Here is a 20,278-nt window from a genome sequence, read left to right as displayed (position 1 = left end):
CACTGTCAGCTGTTCATCTTGCAGAGGTCCGGAGTCATCAGGAGAGTGCGGGTAAGTGCGAAAGAGTTTTTTGTTTCTTTGTCTGGGCTTGGTTTTGTTTGGTTTTTTTTGTTTGGTTTGTTTGTGATTGTTTTGGCTTTTTTTTTGTCCAGTGGCCCCAACCTTGAAAAAACGCTGATCCTGTGTGTCTTTCATTCTGCCCATGGTCAAAGGCTGTCCTCACTGTGGTTGCATCTGGGTTGGTGTCACAAGGAATTCAGATGGCTTGTGTCTATAATCAGAGCAAAAACTGGGCAAATTATGCTTGGGATAATTGATACGTATTTGAATTCTATGCAGGAGCAGGATTAATTCAAATGAGTTTGCAGGAAAGGTATCAAAATCCCTACACTGAAAGCAATTAATGAGGGGCCTCTCCTGGGATTATTAGAAAGACTACCAGGAAGATAGCAAATTGTGGAAAATTAAAGATACTTGATGCAGGGCAGAAAAAGGAAAACAAAAACCAGGCTGGATAATTAATGATGAAAACAAAATGACATTCTATTTGGGAAGAAAATAAACACGTTGAAAGAGTCCAGAGATACTTCTGTGAATAGAGACTGATGACTGGGGCACTTCCACTGTTTCTGTGAAGCACAGGCAATGTTTTAAAATTAGTAGAAAAATGATGAGCGTTTAAAATTATTCCTCAGAAAAGCAGAGGTGAAATGCTAAAAAGTACTGCAGTGCCTGTTCCCTTGCTCTTCCCCCTTCTCCAAACCAGCAGAGGTAACAGGCACATCAGAGCACGTCTGCCCTTCTCCCCCTTTCCTACAGACAGAGAGCGGGGCCAATTTATAAATACCATTCCTGGAAGCAACGTCAGGAGGGCTTGTGGACTGTTACCATTGAAACGACTGGCGACTTCGTTTTACGTCTACGTGTGCTGATTTTACTTCACCTCTATAAAGCTGCCTTTGATTAGATTTTCGTTAGGACTCACACTAAATTGCACAATACTAACGCAGTTATTTATGCGGAGATCTTTCCTTTGGCCTTCCACTTTGCCTGTTTCTCCCTGTCCATCGTAGCTCAAAACGACTACATTTTTCATTTTGGAGCATTCGATAATCAAAGGACACTGTTATTTCATAAATGTCCACTAAAAAAACCCCCCAAACAACAGAAAGCAACACACTGCAATGGAATATTGGCATGTTGTTCTGAAAATCGATACTTTAGTTTTCAACTTCAGTAAATACAGTTCGTCAAAGCTCACAAGAACTAGCTTACAGCTCTTGAAAGCAAGAGTGATTTTATGCAAGTTAATGATGAAGCAACATGGTTGGTAATTGTAGCAGATGATTTTGGGCTGCTTCTAGGTAAGATTTAGTATATACCTTTGTACGGTATTGATAGACTTTAAAAACCCAACCAAACAAAAAAACCCAAAACCAAATAAGCCAACGTTGGTCCCCTGTTACAGGAATGGTGCTGCTGTAGGAAAGAGTGATAAGAAATGGGGTTGATCTTCAGGCCTTTTCCATAAGGTTTCGGCTTTACTGAAGACTGAAGATGCTCAGCACTACGTGTGACTAGTTCCTTATGCTATATAAAATGCAGATCTCCCAGCCTCCTCTTCTTGATACGAGTGAGTTGTTTGACCTCTGACATTTTATTCTCTGTCACTTGGGCATGATATTGGTAATAGGAATGATTTACAGCCTCATGGGGACCTAAAGACTCAGTTATTAGGGTTTATGTAATTAGAGGTTGCATCCTGCCCTGTTTGTTGTTCCCTCCCATCCCAAAAGGTGCAACACATCCTGATAATTTGTTTTTTCCCTGCCCTGTCTCTGCAGTCTCTTAACACCACCACAGCTGCTGCAGACCTAGATCCTACCCTTGGAAAACCGAGGTGGTTCCTCAGCCAGTGCCTTGCACCAGCTTACGGAGCTGCTCCATGAATGGTCACCGTGGGCAGGTAAAGCCACCTTTACCTCTGATGAAAGTCACGTTTACCTCTAATGAAAGCCACCTTTACCTTCGGTGAAAGCCACCTTTGCCTTCGGTGAAAGCCGTGCCTGGCTCCAAGGCTCCGCTCCAACTCCATGGGGAGTTCCCCTGCCACAGCCCTGTCCTCAGTGAGCTATAGTAAGTGTTCGGATGTGGCACCACTTCGCTTAATTGTTTCCATTTCTACAATAAGACGATGTAAAAATTCTTGTGACTGAGCATGAGCATGCAAAGGCGCTCTTAAAAAAGTCTATTAATTTTTATGCCTCATAAACGTAAACCACAATTCACTTTAAGTTCGCTGTGAAAACATTCCTCTTAAAATCTGAGTTTATAGGACACAGAACAAATAGGACTTCAGAACAAAAGAGTGGTTTCTATTCTCTTGAGAATTCTATTATTGTTAATTAATAATTCTGTTTTGCCTTTGTTTGGTTTCAAGGCTTTTCAAGGAAAATATTTCTGAAGCTCTGCTGTTTTACTGCTTTTTTTTGATGAATATTTTATCAAACAGTAATCAACATCTTGTAACGCAACTGTACGGTTTACAACTGTTACACACTGAAACCTAAAGCAACTGAGAGAAGCAAAAGCAGAACACAAAATGATCAAACCTTTAAACTTTCAGAAAAGCTGGAGTGCCATAATATTAATTTGTCCTAAAGCCGAGCAGCGCGTTGCCGTTTTGCTACTGCCTGCCACTTCCCTGAGCGGCGGGATCGGACTGCTGGCGTTCAGTCGTACCTCTAATCATACTTTTGGAAACGTGGGCATAGGAAGCGGTGGCGCTTGCGAGGCCACCAGCTGTTGTCTGAGCCCTAAAGCAGAGCCCTGGCAGACGCCGGCGTGTGCTCGTACCTCTCACAACGTGGGCCACCGGTCTTGATGGCATTGCAGCCTTCTACCTGCCTGACAATTGTGGCAGCTGATCAAACAGTAGACTGTTTAAATTTATGTAGCGAAGAGCTGTTTGAAAGCAACGTGGTGGTTTTGCGGTCTGAGCGTACGGCCATTTCCCCGCGGCGGCTGTGCTGGGTGCCGTACCACCAGCTCAGCGCACAGACCCGCTTCTGATGCAGAACGTCACTGCTGGGGGAGAGCGTTTCTAACACACGGGGTTTATTTACAGGCTGACAAAATGTAGGCCTGAAGGCTGAATATTAATGTAATAACCCGAACTGCAATAAAACAGCTGTTTTTCAGAAGTGCTGATCTCCCACAGCTTTCAATGGCCCTAATTTTTTCCCCCCCGTATTCTTCCGTGCTCTAAAACTCAGAGCACTTTCATTTCACTCTCTAAATACAGTCTTGCGTCAAGCAGCCTTCAGTGTTACCATTTTGTTTCGGGATGGATTCCCGTGTTCTGCTAAAGCCAGAGGCTCGCAAACTGTTTGGGGGACTGTTCTGAAGTTTTTGTGGTTTGTTTTTCTTAAATATTCAGCAGAATAGCACTATATACAGCACTCCCCTGAACAGAACGCAGGAACCACAGATACGCTGTCACCATTAAATGACACCCCCGGGGAAGCTTCAGGCAGTTTAAACGCAGGAAATCTTTCAGGTGGAGGAGCGCTGGCGTGTTTCTGTGGTGCGTGTTACAAGGATGTATTTAGACCGTTGCTGTCATTCATATTTTAAGTTATCGGGTGCAGAGAAAGTGCTAGGAAAGCCTGTGCCCGCCCTGACAGAAAAGGTTCCTTTCCTCCTGCCATCACGCTGCTTCGTTCAGCCCCGATTTCCAGCTGTACGGGCAGCACCAGCTTTCACCATCCCTCCTCAGGTCGCAAGCTGATCTCTAATTGTTATTCTTTTCTGAGAAATGGATGGAAAAACGAAGGCCACTCTGTGCCGGGGGGGGAGGCAGAGCCCCTGCTCGGCGGGAAGCACCGTCCGGAGGGGAGGCTGCGGCTGGCGGCCGCAGCGCTCGGGGCAGGGTGTGAAAGAGCAGCACGTAGCGAGGTCTGGAGGCTTGACCTCACTGCGCTGCTGTTCCTCAGACTTTATTTTTAAAAACGTATTTAAACCTGTGAGAGCTGTTTATCTTATGTTGATGTTCCTCCAAACAGTGATTCTTGTACAGCGAAGCCCTGCCAAACTTTCCTGTTCTCGTGTGGTCTTGGGTTGCCGATATACTATTCAGTAGGAAATAGAAGGCCTAAAACCAATACTTGTTTGTAGAAAGATGATCAAAAGAAGGTGAGCAGGACTGTTTCTTGTCCCTAAGGAGATGACAGGGGCAATGGCATGAGGAATCTTTGCTTTTCTGTGGCTATTTTCATGTCTATTTCTACAAGTACAAAGTAGGAGGAGCTGCAATGAACATTTCACAGGAGCAAATCCTGTTCCAGATCAATAAACTAACTTCCATAAGCTTTGGCCCAAGTTTATGTACTTTGGAGTGGAATTTCAAAAACATAAAAATGCCAGAACCAATACACAGCTCTGAGCAGACGGAGGGCTTATCATACTCCTGTTTTATGATTCTTTTGCCAGAGGGAACCTTTTATCATAACTGTGCTGGTGAGGAATCTTTGCTTTTCTGTGGCTATTTTCATGTCTATTTCTACAAGTACAAAGTAGGAGGAGCTGCATTTCACATTTCACAGGAGCAAATCCTGTTCCAGATCAATAAACTAACAGCTTTGGACTTTGGAGTGGAAGTTCAAAAACATAAAAATGCCAGAACCAATACACAGCAGACGGAGGGCGGAGGGCTTATCATACTCCTGTTTTATGATTCTTTTGCCAGAGGGAACCTTTTATCATAACTGTGCTGGTATCGTTGCATTCATTAAAGAAAAAAAAAAACAGAGGGAAATTATATTGCTCACCCAGCGTTTCATTTCTGATGGGTGGTCACACACACCACGGGAGCTCGGAGCCAGGCACGTACGGGAAAGCCCTCTGAACTCCTGATGGCACTAGGTGGCCTCAACAGCACGAGGGGGATGATAACTCCCCATTTAGCCATCGCATGTGTGTTTGAGTGGCAGCGCTGGGTGGTGGCTCTGCGCTGCTCTCTGAGGGGTTTTTAGGGGGTTCAGCAAGGAGGCGGCAACGGGAGTGGAGTTCGACTCGCTGCCCAGGGCCCGAACGGCTGCGGATGCTGAGCAGCCATAACCTGGCAGCTCCGCTCCAGGATGAGCCTGGGGGGAGGGTGAGAAGGAAAATACGGCGTTTTTTCTCAGAATAACAACCCCTTTTCTTCCTCGGATGGGCTGCGTGCACAGATGAGTTGCTCACCTGAGTACATTGAGCCAATACAAATTGCTCAGTGGCGGTTTTTACCCCAGCTGAAGAGCCAAAGTTTAGGATTCTTTCACCATTTCTTTAGCCTGAGTGTCTCCTCACCTCTGTCTGCTGCGGGCTGCTTTAGGCACGGCTGGCCTCACCAGCAGGAGCTGTAGCACAGCTTTCAGACTAGATCATGCTAGTGTTTATATGAAGTAAGAGGAGGATTGAAGGCAAATTCACAATATGAGTGAAACATCCTGGCTGCGTGTAAATCCCCATCAGATGACATGTAGTTTCCAAAGTAATATACGATGCATGGAGGAAATACATCCTTGCAGCTCTCGAGGCAGTGAGCGAGAGCAGACTGTGGCTGTGCTCCCCCGAATCCCTTCGAATAGCTCTTGCACCCACAGGGAGCTCGAGGGCACGGGAAGCCCGGGAGCACACGGGGACGGCAGGTCACTCTGCAGCCGTGAGGGTGGGCACATCGGCACTTGGGCACCAAGACCTTCGTTGGGTGGGGAAGCTTTATAGGGAGAGGAAAGATATTCGTATTTTTTTACATTTTTTTTAGAAGTTGGAAGGATGACTGAAGAATTTTATAACCGTTTCATCTAAATGCTGAGCTCTCAAGAAACTGCAGCCAGCCTCCTGCCCACTCTGTGTGTGCGCTTACGCTCAACGAGTGTCAGACAGTTGGGAAGAAATGTGGGTGGAAAGAATCTTTTGGAGCATATTAGCTTTTAATGTAACAAACTGTTTCTGGGATAATCTTTAATCATCCCTGTGACCTCAGGGTGATCAGGAACCAGCCTTTTTCTGCATTGCTAAATATTCGGAGCAGAGTATTGCTACACGCTGCAGCTGAAGCCAGATTTTAAAAAATGTTTAGATACCTAATTCCCTCTAAAATCAATACTTGCCAATTAGCACATGGATTTAGCTTCACACACATACATATAGATTGCATATTACTGATGCCCTGCACAAATATATGCCTTGGTCTCCAGACCTTATTTAGAAAGGTATGTTAGAGGAGTTGAGAAGATACCTGCAGATCAATCAGTATCCCAAATTGCTACTCTTGGATGCTGGTTGTTCTAGGTCCGCGCACAGCTGGGCTTTTCCCAGTGGAGGTTTGCCCCTGCTCTAAGCTGGGTAGGTGACCTGTCCGTGCCCTTTCCCTCTTCAGATTTAATCTTTGCAGGGTTGAAGAAATGTTTATGGGATTGGGAAGCTTGACAGTACTTTTTTCCCTGGAACTTGTTGCGGTGTGTAAGGGGAAATGGTAGCAGAAAAGGCAAAGAGAGCAATCGTCCTTTCAAGTTTCCACCCACCCCTGGGTATTTCTAAGGGAAGGGGCAATCAGCCCCACATCATGCGACTTTTCCCTTTTCTAATGCAGAGAGGAATAGGGGCTGAAGCCCTCCCTCTCCCCAGCTGAAAGGAGTGACCTGGGTGTAGTTAAACATCAGTGTATAAAGCCTTGAATTATGTGCTAAATTGAAAGACAAAACCTGAAAGCAGCTGGTGATTGCTCATAGTAATGCAGAATGGAAAAGAAAGAATGCGAAACGAGCAAAATGCCAAAAGATGTAATTCCCTTCAAAACGTGAGCCTGAGAGACCCCGAGGAGGGGGTCGGAGGCGGGAGCAGGCAGGTGCCTGTGCCTGTGATGGTGCGGCAGGAGGTCGCAGCTCGCTTTGCTGCTTTGGATGTTCACATCGCCGCGTGCCAGAGGGCTGAGATGCCCGTCCTCGCTGAGCATAAAAACCCAATCCAGCATGAAACTGCTTGAAGCCCTTTTTTTGGATTTAGGTGAAAAGCCCTTTCTCCCTTCCGTGTTTGGCGGGTCTTGGCCCTGTTTCCCAGCTTCAGCTGGCACGTCCTTCTCAGAAGGTCTTTTGCTAACTCCGGGTGCTGCTACGTGGGGCTTTGCTTTCCAACCGGAGCACTCCATTCTGGAGTAAAATGAGGGCAGAAGAGATGTTCAGGAAGGTGTGGGATGACATATGATTCTCCCTGCTCCTTCGCTGGGCAGTAAATATTCGTATTCTTAATGTTACCTATTTTAATGCAGCTTTGTTGACCAAGTACACAACATGCATATGTTTACTCTTTTCTTTTTCCTTTTTTTTTTTTTCCTTCTTTTCTGATGGGAGAAAAAACATCTATGCATATTCCTCAGAGGCACCAACTGCTTTTGGCTAACAGATTGATGCTGCTATACTGCAGCCGGTCTTTTGTCAAGAAATACCGAAGAGCCCTCAACCCCCAGTCAACTGAACTGAGATGCAGGGAAAGGAAACCTGGGGCATCTGTGGGTGGTCGTGCAAACTGCAGGCACCCAAAATCAGGACTGCGCTGGTAAAGTTTGGTCTTCCCATTGCCTCCTTTTCTCTTCCCAGCAGGCACTTTACGCTACGAGTTCAGGGTGTTTATGAAGGAGAGGAATTCGTTGTGTATTAGCAGTAAGGGCAGGGCTTGTCAGAGGGCTTTTGGCCACTAACCAGGCACCTGCTCCTGTCCGGCCAACCTGTGCCTGTGAATAATGCTGATCTCCTTTTCCCTGCGTATGTATGTGTGTATAAAAATCCCGGTGCAGTGGATTTCTGAGCAACATATATCTGACTTCCTTACGATAAGATGTTCTTGTTAAATTTTCTTGTAATTTGATGTGAGATAATAGATTAATGATTTTAATTTTTTACTCTGTCTACAGTAAAAATCTAACAGAGTTCTTTACATGTTCTTTCAAAGGAAGTAGACACAATTGACAATGCAGTTTTCTAGTGCTCTCTGTGCGTTTTCTGTTCCCTCATCAATAAAGGAAAATAGTGAGGAGGCTCTTTGTAAGCAGCAGTTCTTGAGGATTGTGTTTTTATAATGTTTTTACACCTCTTTCATGTCAAAAAAAGCAACAAAATTAGGATGAAAAAAATGCAAACAGAGTCTTCAAAAATGTGTATTTTAGTGGTGTATAGAGACTAAGAAGAAAGATCTGAGCTTTTGCCCTTCTTTTCTTCATTGCACATTTCAGATCAAATCCAGCACTGGACTCGTCTTCGGAAGCTCCTAGGTGTTATAAATCTGGGATTTCAACGTATTTCCAGCAAGGTAAGCAGCATTTTATGTGCTAGGGAAAGGAATGGATGATGAAAATAGGCAGATTTCCTCCTTTCATTCAAGGTGATGTAGATTAAGCGTGACTCTTCTGAAGCTGGTGGAGGACCTGCACCGGGGGATAGGGGTAAATGTAAGAGAGGGCTGATTCTCCTCTGGTGGGTTACATCTGAGCAACGGGTTTGGACTCAGAGAGAAGAACTGGGGGGGGGTGCAGGGTTTTGGAAAGGGGAAGAAAGGAGGCAATTCTGGCTTGGCTGGTAGGGAGCGGCGGGATGCTCAGAAGCTGCTTGCCAGGCACTTTGGCTGATCCACTCTGAAGCTTTCCCTAAACCGCTGAGGTTTTGTGTGTTGCTCATGTCCACAGCACAGGAAGCCGTATTTGCCAGCTGACCTCACACGAAGCGGTGAGGATTGACCGTGGCTTATGGTTGCTTGCTCGACCGGAGCTTTTCTTTGCCGCTTGGCAGCAAACACTGGTGCTGGTGATGGATGGCCTGGCCCAAAAGCACAGCAAGGACCAGACTGGATTGCCCAGGCGACTCAGACTTGCTCCACAGGGATGGAGTTACTGTTCACCGCGATTTCTTTTCTGCTGACATTGTGGTCTGCAAATTATGAGATGCAAAAAATATGTGGGGAAGTTTTAATTGTAAGGCAAATTAAATGAGAGCATGACTGTTAAATCCATGGACCTGTTTCCCAGGAACAGCAGGAATACAGGACAGCAGGGCTGGGTCCTTGCAGGGATGCGTCTGCCTATTTCCATCAAAGGCAGTCATTTGTCATTTTATGCTTATGCAGGTTTTTGCCCTAAAGATCCTGTAAAAATGTCTCTTTTTAGGGTGATTTTTTTTTCTATTGAAAGTTGGACTGCTCCTAAAGATGGCTATGCTTGCAATAGCTGGGAAGAATTTAGAGTAATTGTCTACCCTTACCAATTTTACGGACAAAGCATAAAACGGAGCAGTGACTAGGGGCACAGCTTGGGTCTCTCTGTTCCAGAAAGGCCATGTCCGCTGTTGGGGTACAGCCCCGGGAAAAAAACGCACAGGTACGCAGAAATACATGGAAGGCCATCAAAATGGTGTTCACCCACCAACCTCCCAGAGCACTGCCCTGCAAGGAGCCGGTGAGGCATCCTGAGAGCTCACCGTGCTTCAGCCACGTGCCGAAATACAACCGGTCTTGTCCTAAAGCCAAGCCCAAGCCAATCGAATCGACAAAAGCTGTGTCAGTAATATTTTGATGGGCTGTCATCTGGCTATGGCACGCTGCAGTCTGGCCATGCCAGGGCTGTGAGCCCGGGCTTGTCTGTGTATTTTGTGGGCTTCAGAGTTGACTGCCTTCACCTTCGTGACCGGCATCCGGAGAGGAGGTTGTTGTCGTAGTCAGGTCTTGCATCTTTATGGAGTATCAAAGAGCCATCACGTGTCTCACTGGGGAAGACCAAGAGAGCTTTGGGTCTTCTAATCAAGATGCTACTAAAACCAGTTTTTCTAACAGGATGCTCCCACTTTATGCTGGATCATCATCTTCTTGTACAGGTGCCTCTTTCATCTTCAGTTTCAGAGCCGGAGATGCCCAGTGACAGGAAGGACCATACTGCGTCCTTAAAACAACAACAAAAAGCAAATTATAAGTCTGTGATTTCAGTGCTATGAATATCACTTGCTGTCAAGGTGGGAGTTTGGAGTCAGAGGGCAGTGCAGGGAACAATGTGCCAGCCAGCCTGCCTGAACTTTGGTCCTTCTGAACCAAGAAATACTTCAATTATTTTATGCAAGACATGGCCTTTTGATTCTGGCAAGCAGAGGCAGAAGAGAAAGTTGCTATGCAACCAAGCAAGCAGCTGCTGAGCTGAAGAGTCCAGGAACTGGGAACTTTTACAAACAGGAATTGTCTTGAAAAATACAAACAGGCAGAATTTTACGGTTGCTTCCAATTTTCATGTTTGTCATCATCTTCCTGCTGAATTTGTTTAGTCAATCTTGGTGAAGGGTCGTAGAAATGTTGCCTCAGGTGCAGTCTGGCAGCCTGTTTTGGGGACTATAAAACTATGGGAATTTGGCTTTGGTGACGGTGACATTCTGTACATGCAGCTGACAAGGGACTTTAATTATTTTAGTCTAGGCTTGCATTGAATCCAGAAAGCTCCCTCTGTAACCGTAGTGCTAGCTCGGGCCTGACTTCCCTCTGGCAGCAGTGCAGATCCCACGTGAGGCTGAGCCCAAAGCCAGAGGCTTGCAGGGATGTGCTGTGAGGAGGGACGCCACACACTTCGTTTGTTCCTAAACCAAAATGAGATACAGGCTCAGTGCGGGGACCTTCACCGTGGGGTGAACATTTGTTAAGATGAATGGCTGAATTTTGCTCGTGTTGCCCGCGAAAATAAACGTGGCTGTCTTCTTAAAGACTGGGCAAACAGAAAACTCTGGTGCTGCTCCTCTGCTCAGTTATAGTTCTAATACGTGTTGCTGGCAGGGAGGCCTGTCTATTGTTAGCCTTTTATTAAATAAATAAATGAATAAATTGTAGTGAAAAACAAGCTTCCTTTTCTTCCCTCAGGTATGCACTATGAACCAGCAAAGGCTGCTGACAACCTTTTTAGTGGAGTTACAACTGAATTACAACAGGACATAAAACACAAGGGCTGGCTACCATTTGTGCCATTTAACTACTTAATAAATTCCAAGGGAAGTGGGCATTCAGGGCTGTAAACAAGTCCTTTGCTACCATCCCTTCCCATACGGGCTGGAGACACTGTTTAGACACTGTGACTTAGAAGTAATGCTTTGGAATAATTGCTTCTCCCCCTGCGCCACAACGTAATTCACGGAGGGGTTAGGTGAAGCCCTTGCATGGGCAGATCGATGGTTAAAGAACTGACAAGAAGAGCCACAAATCCTTCATCAAATTACAGCCAGGGTGTTGAGGCTGACTCCTCCTGCTCTTATTGATAATATCTAGACAGTAACTTATCATATCAAAGTACAAATTCAAAGCAACAAAGTGATAATCATCTCCAATTCCTGCTGGATCAGCAACTAATGAGAGATTTAATGTACTACAAATGCAGGAGATAACAAAATAATTACAAAATGGCAAACTGTTGAAGACTTTCAGGAAGAGGGACAAGGAGAAAAACGTTTTTCAAGTAGTGCTTGTTATAAGGAAAACACGTATCGACAGCCCATCTTTGAAGAGATGCGTTAGGGAAATTACACCCAAGCATGTCCACGTGGTGTGTTTCCTTGTTCTGCATGTTCCTTAAATTGTGTTTCAGCAAGAGACCATCATCTTTTTTTTGTCTTTTTTTTTTTTTTTCTAGTAAAGCTCATTTCCCTGGTCGCGGGAAATGAGATTCTCATTTGTCTGGTGATGGTTTGGGATGTTTAGAGTACACACAGTGAATGGGTGATGGTGCAGGCACCCAGGAAGCCTTTCAGCCCAAAAGGCTGTTTAAAAATATCTATTCTAAGATGTTAAATCAACCCGGAGGAGCTGAATGGGAAAAATCACAGAGGTTTCTGTCTGTGAAGCTGCAATGTGTCTGCCTGGAGCTGGGAATCGGTGAGTGACGAGGCAGTGGGGGATGGCTGGCTTTGCCGGTGGGTGGTACGTGCCATGCAGCAGTCCACAAAAGGTTTCTGAAAGGGGATGAGCAACAAGATTGACTTTGTGAGGCTAGATTGTATCAGATGGGAGATGTATTGCTGGTGAAGGGTTTTTTATGGCTGACTATATAAGAAAATTGCATCTTACAGATATTATGCAGCAGGAATCTGCAAAATGAAGCCATGCTCTGAACCTGGAGGGGGAAGATGGAGACTGTGCTCAGGCCCTAGGTCTGTCTGCCAGAGGGGACCGTGCTGGTTGCAATGGAGACTGAGGCAGGTAAGGGAGGTTTGGAAAGGGGGTGGAAGGTGGACTTGGGCTCTGCTTGGCAGGGTTGTGCCTATGGCGAGGGGAAGGCACCAGGAACCGCCGGAGCAGCTGAGAGTTTAAGCTGGACAGAAATGCAACAGCTGAGGAACAGCAGAAAGGCAGTTAGGAGTTGAGTTGTGCTGTAGGAGTGAATGAGGGACCTTATGGTGGGTGACAGCTCGAGAACAACAAACCGTTCCTTGGGGAGAAGAAAGCACCGTTTCACATGTCTGTGAAGCCATCATTTGTCTCCTGGTGAGTGCAGGCGTGAAGGCTGATCTGCGGAGACTCTGGCCTTTTTCCAAACACTGAAAATAATGATCCTTGTTCCAAAGAGCTTACAGTCAAAACCAAAAGAAGACAAAGACTAGTTCAAAAGAAACAAGGACAAGAGAAATTTAAGAGTGTACAATCTTCAGAATGTCACTGATTGTAAATAATGATTTGCCTGACCTTGGCACTGCTCCCAGGAAGTCACACCAGGCTCAAGAATGCAACACGATGACGCATGGCTTGAAAATAGTGTCAAGCACCACCTGGTTCCCGTTAGCTGAATGCCTCATTGACATTGCTCATTCGTTCTTCACTTGACTGAAAACTCATGGAGTCATTGATGGATGGAGCTTGATGGAAATGCTTGGCAAACCTTAATGGTTATAAAATGTTTAATAAACTACTAATTAAAGGAGGGGAAAAAACAGAGCTCAAAAAAGTCTGCAAAAATGTGGGTTTTTTTTTCCCAACGTCTTGTAAATTAAGTATTTTAAACTGATTGACAAAAACTTCTTTCTTTCTTTTTTTTTTCATCTGCCTTTGGGATGTTTACGGAAGCTACCTCGATAGGTATACCCAAATACTGACAATGCTCCTTGTCTCTTCCTCGAGGACCTTGGTATTGCTTGGGAAGCAATATGGAACCTGTAAGTGAATCACACCAATTTGGTTTTTGAACCAGAGCTTCACGGGGGTGCCCTCTCAAAGCCCAGCTGATAGCAGATACAATGTTCATGAAGCACTAAATATCCATAATGGTTTTTGGGAGGAGCATGCACTGAATATCTTTTCATACCTTTAAAACAAATATAGAGAAGTATTTTAACTGCTGGCATCCTTCTTCGCCTCCTGCGGACTAGCTGACCCATCTGCTTTGCTTGCTATTGCTGCAAAGCTGGATTTTAACTTTGTGGATGAGAAACTTTGAGGTGGCCGTATGGAAGATGCCCAAGTGGAAGACTTCACCTCATGGATTCATGTGCCTTTTTGTCCCTTTTTAGAAACGTAGTGTTAATTTCCTAATTAATAGTGGGATGATGTTTGCTCTTATTTCCTTTCCCTACGGGGAGAGGTTTTGGACTTTTATAATATTGTGTGTGTGCGTGGTGTGTCTGTGCTCATGCAAGTCATGCACACGCGGATATTTATGTCTACGTATCTGCCCTTCTGTCACAGATTGCTAGGATTGCTATATACTCACAGTTGAGAAAGCAGGGCTAAAATGCAGCTTGAACGGATACGGGAAGCTGGAGAGCCCGGTGGTAATAATTAGCGTCTCTTGAGGAGTGACTCCATGTTCCTGAGCTGACCCCCGAGGAGAAAATCTCTACTGTAAGTGGCACATGTTTTGCTAGAAATCCTCTGATTCAAGCTTGTCTCCTCCTGTTGTGCAAATGAACTTTGATAATGAAGCAGTTGTAATTTTTAAGATTGAGATGAACGCATCTAATGAACCAAATTCAAATTTGTACTGAACAGCTTCCCCATGTAACAAGTGAATAAGAGGAACATGGTTCAACAAGTATCTTCACCTCAATCTATTTCCTGATAATATAAATAAATCTTGCCAAGTTACTTTTTCAAGAGAAAATACAATACCCTCTGGCTCTCAACGAGCAGTTGTGAAATCAACTGTTTCCTCTATTCTTTAAAAATACCATTTGTATCTAATTATTCAAATCAGAAATATGAGGAGGACCACATAGTTCCTTCTGAGGCCTGAAGACATCTTGCTGTGACTTCAAAACCCCAGCAAACCTAGCAAACTCAAAACAATCCTAAATAATGACAGCTGAATGGAAAGGGGGGGTTTCTTCTTCTTCTTCTTCTTCTTCTTCTGAAAGTCTGCAGTTCTACAGGAATTGACGTTTCTTAGTCGTCTAAGATCCCGTATTGGTAAGCGAAATAACAAAATGGAGAAAATGTCTAGAATACCATCCATAAGAAAACAAACAAATCATCAGGAACCTTGGCAAGGTGTAACTCAGGCAATTAAACAAGGAAAGCATTCCCGCCTTAATCTTGCTGTGTTTATTTGTTGGTCTTAAGCTAGAATTAGAACTTGTTCATTTATGTACTGTATATAAAATAAAATAAAAAATCTCTGCTAGAACACTTCTTTTTGCACAAAAAATAATGTTTGGCAGAGGTGATTCTACTCTAGAAGATTTGACTTTCAAATATTCTCACAAATTAAAGCAATTTCTTGATGAACCAGTTTAACTATTCTGAGCACTGAAGAAGAGCATCCACAGGTGATGCAAACTGAAGCCCTAACCTGAACATCTGCAGCCCAAGTCCTATTTCTGTTGACAGTTGGAATCCCTTGAGCCAGGCCAAGCGTGGCAAGGTTATCTAAAAATATAAATACCGTAAAACCAAGCCAACTCTTCCCTCCTCCTGCCCTTAGGAGACCCTTCTCTCTAAATTAGTGTTTCTCCTTTAGGTTCAAAACTCTCCATTACCTGTAGAATTTCTCCTGAACCAGCTCCTACCCCAAATTTTTTACATTTTATAAGCTTGAGTCACCTTTTGCTAGTGAAACTCTGCCGTTCTCCGGGGGAGAGACTGACAAAGCCTGGGTCGGGAAGATTTTGTTTAGTTCATAAAATTTACTGATTTTTCACAGGTACTTTGCACCCAGGTGAGGGTATTTCAATCTGCTGGAGGAGCCAGAACCTGCCCATGAAAGAAAGGGCCGGGTGGCGAAGGGGAAGGACATTGCCGCCTCTGTGCAGCTCTCCTGGGTCCGACGTTGGGAAGTTTCCCTGGAATTGGTTTCTGTATTGATGGAGGCGTGGGGAGGCGGAAGGGCAAGGGCTTTTCACAGCGTGAGATAGCAACGCGCTGTTGTGGATGGCTCCTGTTTCAATTCTGCGTGCCACGAACCACCGCTAAGCCAAGGATAATATCGCTGCTGGTAGAGAGGAGGCCTCTCCGGTTTTGGTAGCCCTAACTATATGCCATTAAGAGAGGGAATCAGAAATGTTGACCATTACACTGAGTGCCTCTGATGCCTCTGCTCCTTCCTAAACCGTGGGGATTGTCAGGGCTTAGCAGAGACGGGGACTGAAGGAAATCTGGGCTGGTAAATGACCTACTTCCAAACGTCTACAATTTCATGTGAAAACAGCAAAAAACACAGTAAATATGGGATCACGCAATGCTCTGTTACTAAAGGCGCTTTTCAGAACAACCTCATTTTAAGGCAACACTAGCCCTGGAAATAACTTATTACACTTATTTATAAGATGTTCATGAATAATTTACTCTACATTAACTTGTAAATGTGATAGCTTTTGAAATCATTAAGCTCCAATAGCTGGCTTTGTAAATCCATTGGCTGGGTCTCATTATTAAAAGCTAATTAGCTCGTTCAACTGGAACGTATTTTGTAAAATAGCTATGCTAGTATTCTTCTTTATATTACAACAGATTATATTATTTCTAAAAATATTCCAGCAATGGCATAATGGAAATATTTAATAATAAGGATATAAAATTCTATACAAACAGGTAATTGCATTACATCTTTAACAAGTTTTCCGAAACCTGGTAAGTGAGGTATCAGGATTATGATTGTTTTTATGAACATATGATATTAGAAATCTCTGATATATACATTATTTATTTAAATATTAAATATTATAGTTTATACATGGGAGGGATATTTTCAAAGTGTTAATTTGGATGTGTGAGAAGCTTGGGTCTTTGCTTAAAACGTTATACTCCTAAAGTTAAACTTCCAAGCCATGGTTGGCACTAGAAAGGATGCAGACCACGAGTGAGTGTGAGCAGTGCACTCGTGACAGCAGGGGCAAGAGGAGGGGCGATGCGTGAGGCTGCTCTTGCCCCCACTCACAGGAAAATACTGTGGCCGTCAGTCACTTGCAAAGTCCTTTTTTTTACATGAAAAGTGTTTTTTATTTGCTATTGAATTTTCATATTGAGAAAACCCTGCATTTTTCTTCTGCGTTGTTCTTCCTATAGGTGTTATTCCTGCCACCGTGAAAAGAAATAAGAGGAGGAGAGGAAAAATAGGCACCCACCGAGCACATTGCACCTCTAGCGCCGGACCAAGAGTCGCACCCAGCACAGCTCCACAAGTGCCAAACCCAGGTATCATAAACACCCCACTGAGCCCCCAAGCACCCGCCTGGGCCCTACCATGGGGAAGTTCATCTTTGCATGAATTTGTTCCCAAGTCATCCCATCCCACCCCACCCTCTCTATCAAAATAATCACAGTATACCCATCCAGCACAATACCAAAGGAGCTGTTCTGTAGAATGTTTTTATTTCGGTATAAAGTAAAATGTCATTTACATTCATTTGTGCTAAGGCCCTGGCTTTGGGAGAAGAGGCTCTGTAGGAAAATCAATAGCCACTGGGCCTTAAAAAAAATCCGGCTGGTTTGATAGTAATCTTCTGTGTTGTATTTGAAAAGTATTTGCTATGTAAAATATCCAAACATTCTTTTTTTTCCAAATATTTTGGATTTATGTTTGTGTCTCCTTCAAATTTAAACATTTTTAAACTTCAATACATTTAAATCCCTATTACCAGCTTTTAAAGGGATTAGGGTAAATGGCTTTTATTCTGCAGTCACAATACTATTGCTTTCAAATACATCTTCTTGGATTTCCTGTTCAGAAGAAAAAAAAGGAGGAATTTAAGTAATTCACAGCAAAGCTACAACGTCTGCTTCTGCACTGATGAATGTTTCCCTTTAGGAAAGGCAGTTCTCTTATTAATATAACATCTGGCTTTCATCTTGAATAAATACAACAACTCAAAAGCAGGAAAAAAAGAGTAGAGAAATGTGAATTTTCCGGCATATCAAGCAGAGAAAGGGCCTAATTAACAGCAATAATATCTGGCAAGCAATGCTGCTCGAGAAACTGCCATAAGTGAATGTTCTGGGACAAGACATTTCAGAGGGACCACTTGGTCACCCGGAGAGCCAAGAGGAGTAGGATGGCGAGAAGAACGGAAAACAGCACGGATTTATGATTCTGCGTGTCAAAACGGCCATTTTCAGTGGGCTCTTCAGGGAGCCTTCGCTGTATTAACTACAGCAAGAAAGCTGTATAGCCTCACTAACTGCTTTGTGTCCTAGCCGCATGCGATTCGGCGGCGTGCAGCAGCCCTTTGCTGCCCTTTCCCCTTGTCAGGCAATATGCCTCGCTCCTGCAGGACCCATCTCGAGGTTCTCATGCCTTTTAAACTGCAGATTTTGAGAATTAGTCTTAGTGTTTAGAGAAAAAATAAAGAAGATATTTAGCCATTTTAGACTTCTATCATTAAAAAATGATAAAAAAGCTAAACCCCAAAAAACCCACCAAAAAAATCCTTCAGAAAACCAGTGAGGAGGGCAGGGATTTGACAGGCATCCCAGAGACCTTTTGTTTCTGTGGCTGCAGAGTGGGGCCGTGGACATATGCACATGGTCCTGATGGAGGTACGAGCCCAAATCAGCATCTGCCAGTGAGGAAGGTCTCTCCGCATCGAACCCGGTTCATATTTCTCGTCCCTCTCCTTTCCTATTGGGAGTGCATCGATTTGCCCTTGTCCATCAATGAGCAGACCAGCCTGGCCAGAGGGATGCAGTTGGTTATTTATGTGCTGACAGTTATCAGTCGTTATTCCCGCAGGATGCGAGTGGTCCGGGGATGCCATGCATGGGGCAGGGACTGCTGCTCTGCTGGGACGGCGGCACGGCCAGCGGGGGGGGGGGGGGGGCAATACCACAGGGACCTTCTCAGGTGCTGGGAGGTTCCCGAGCAGAGTTCGTTGCAACTTAGAAAATCATCGCGTTCACTGCAACTGTTAACTGGAAGCTGAGCCCAGCCTGCAAAGAAGTAGTTGGCAGGAGGGCAGTTGGCTATAAATGCTTTTTTTAAATTTCTGTTCCATTTGAGCTACTGTGTAGCGTTTCAATCTGAAAGCTCTCATAATTTAGAAGTCTTAAATTTGATTTTATGACTTTGAGAGGAAGCTAATCTCATGTTTAACTTTTACAAAGTCTTACCTTTAGTTCTTTCTTTCTTTCTTTCTTTCTTTCTTTCTTTCTTCTTTTTATTTATTAAATCCTTCTGGCCTTGTTTGTAAAATGCATTGTAAGGGCAAAGTCCTGGGAAATGCACCTAAGAGCTGCGTCTGCCTCAGGGACTTGTATCTTCTCCCTTTATTAGGTCTGCTCCTGTCAGCCTTAAAACTCTGCAGCTTCACAACATGCCCCTATAAGGTAAAATTCAATTCCCCCTTTCTGTGGAAGGGAAAACTGATGCACAGACCAGATAAATTACCTGCCCAAGGTCAGAGTGTGGCTGAGGGAGTAGTAGCACACTGATAAGACCATCTCTATCCCATTTTGATAAGCCTGAAAGTGGCTCTTGGTAGGAAGCACTAGCATGGGATATCTGTAGCAATGAAAAAATACCTTTTTACTCCTTTTCCATGTTATCTTTTTTTCTCTCCCCCCCCCCGCCTTTAGCTTTCTGCAGCAAACCTTCACATAAATCTTCATGGTAAATTTTGTTGTTGAGGGATGACCAGGCTACTAGTGGGCGAGTGTGAATGAGCGAAAGTAAGTTTATGGGAAGCAGGCAAATTGTTACAAATAAATTTGCAAGAATGCACTATATTCTGTCCTGCAAAACCATAGGGACCAAGTTTGGCCCCAGCCAGCCATACTCGATTCCCGCTCACCCCGATTACCGTCTTTCAGCAGTTTCCGCGGTGGATTAGACCAAGAGGGTACAGTTGAGTTCTCTTGTGACGGCCTGTTTCCATTAACTGAAAGCAAAGACCTTACATGTCAAGACCTTACGCTGACTTGACTTTTGCCTGACAAGTACAATATTGTCAATGAAAAGAGAGGAGTCACTTTTTCACTATGGTGAAAATATAGAGAAAGATTTCTGTTGTGGGGTAGACTTCTGTTTCCTGCCGAGAAAAATCAGTATTTTAATTCTTTTATGTCTCTTCTGTTCCTAAACATATAAACACCGGTTGCCCAGAAAAATGGCATCAAAATGAAAGAAGACATTTTAGTCATCCTTGCCCACACGTCGAGGCAGTTGAATTTTCAGTACTCCCTTTTATTCCCCCAGCACCTGATTGCTGGTGGTTTTACCCCTGGCCCCTGAGAGCCGGTCAAGTCACTCGCTCATCTACATTTTCACAAGCACTTTCCTTCCCCGTCAGCCCTTAAAGCAACTTAGTGGGCTGGCTCGGGCACTTCAGTGATTTTTTCTGATAATTTTCATCTGGTGATATGTTTTAGTGCACTAGATTGCTACAAAGAACTCTTGGCAAAATATCGTATGATTAAAACAGTGATTATTTGAAAATTCTGTAGAGAAGGAAATTAGCTTAACAGAGATTCATGACTCCTTCCAGAGCCTATTCCAATTCCCACCGACGTCTAGGGGGATGCTGTCACCGAACCGAAAGGGAAAATGGTGAGGTGCTAAATGTGCGTTGGTATCGAATGCTGCTGAATAGGTGGGACTAAGAAAAGACAGGCGGTCTCAATAGCTAATTGCAGCTATGGAGGTCTTTGAAATTAGAAGGAAAATGCGCTCCCGGATTCAGATACAGATACTCTGAGATTTATTTTTTCATCTTGACAGGCATAAAGATGAGGGCGGTGGTTTTAACTGAAACACATATAAGTTTTTATCCCACACAGTTCCTGTATGTCTGCATGAAATTGCAAC

Source organism: Aptenodytes forsteri, unplaced genomic scaffold (assembly GCF_000699145.1).
Source record: "Aptenodytes forsteri isolate BGI_AS27 unplaced genomic scaffold, ASM69914v1 Scaffold184, whole genome shotgun sequence".
NCBI lineage: Eukaryota > Metazoa > Chordata > Aves > Sphenisciformes > Spheniscidae > Aptenodytes > Aptenodytes forsteri.
The sequence above is the reverse complement of the archived record's forward strand: the minus strand, read 5'-3'. Positions refer to the sequence as shown.